This window comes from Terrapene carolina, unplaced genomic scaffold (assembly GCF_002925995.2).
Source record: "Terrapene carolina triunguis isolate 2854851 unplaced genomic scaffold, T_m_triunguis-2.0 Scaffold84, whole genome shotgun sequence".
In the NCBI taxonomy this organism is placed as follows: Eukaryota; Metazoa; Chordata; order Testudines; family Emydidae; genus Terrapene; species Terrapene triunguis.
In genome coordinates, this window is record NW_020664435.1 from 31332261 (window position 1) to 31333781 (window position 1521).

Genomic DNA, 1521 nt, shown 5'->3' on the forward strand with positions numbered 1-1521 from the left:
TAGGCTGAGGTAAATCCTAGGCTCTCCCTCCAGTGTTTACCTCTACCTTCTAATACATTTGAAAACTACAAACTTCCTTGTTTTCGTTAGCATTTCATCATAAGTTACCAAGTATTAGCTAACTGTGATAAGAAAACACAATTTTTCCTAGTGTAGATACACCCTTATATGGATTATATCCTAATCCATGATAGAATTTAACCTCTCATGTCCTGATTTCTTAGCCTATGCCTTCACTAGAAATTGTGTGTTTTTACACCAACCCTACACTTCCTGATTAGCTACATCAAGGACAAGCGTGTTGTCTCTACCTCCAGATAGCTATCTTGAGTCAGTTGTTTCAATATAAAAACACACTTTTTTTTTTTTTTTTTTTTGCAGTGACAAACATTATCCTACTTTTCTTACTAGCCTCTTGCCACTTAATAGCCACCGTCACATCGGATTCTCCATTAGCCACTATTTTGTTGATTTGCACAACGACTAGTAAGCTGGAGAAGCAGGCTTTTGTTCTGCAGAAACCACACTGATTTGTCCCTATCACATCACATTCCTCTCTGGGTATTTTATGATTCTATTTTTAATGATCATTTAAACCACAAGACTACCTGATACTGAAGGAGGGTTTACTGCTCTTTAATCCCCCCTACCTAGTGCCTTCCTCCGGTACGCCAGCTGACCAAGAAATTGCCTATCTTTGTTGGCAGCTCAGCCCTTTCCTTCATCAGAGCCAATCAGAGCGCATGAGGTGTCCGCACTGGCGCCGCAGCACTCCAGGAGAGCGTAGGGTGACCAGATCTCCCAATTTTATAGGGACCGTCCCGATTTTTGGGTCTTTTTCTTATATAGGTTCCTATTACCCCCGTCCTGATTTTTCACACTTGCTGTCTGGTCACCCTAGCGCAACAAACATTATTCCTCTCAGGGAGGTGGAGTACCAAGAGCGCTCCAGCCGCGGAGTCAGAGTGCTGTATGTGTCTTGCCAGTGTGGACGAGGAGTGAGGTAGAGCGCTCTTGGTGGCTTTATTGCCCTATAATGCGCAAGGGTAGCCAAGGCCTTAGCTTCTTTCTGAACTGGATGTATACTCTCCAGGCCCCGACTTGCTGCTCTTCCCTGAATTTAAATGATCACTTTGTGCCTGCAGTCCTCTTTTGGCACCTCACTCCCTGGCAGTACTTCCCCTTCATTACCTGGGCTGGCAAGGGTGGGTGGGTTAACTCCTGTCCCAATCCTAGGTGTGGCGTGAACTGCAGCAGGGGTGGGGGTCAACTGCTCTGCAATGGCCTTCTCGGCCTCGGCGGCTTTTCCCTCCGTGTGCCGCCCGCTCGTCGGACAAGGCAGGGAGGGACCCGCAGCATTGTGCCCCTAACAACGGGCTGGCTGGGGGGCCGGGGCTCGTAACGCCCCTGGGCATGAACGCCAGGCCCAGCCGCAGGGCGGAGCCCAGCTGACTGGGGCCGGGCGTGGATGGCGGGGCGCTAGCGCTGCGCGCCCTGCAGGTGGCGCCGTGCGCCCGCCGC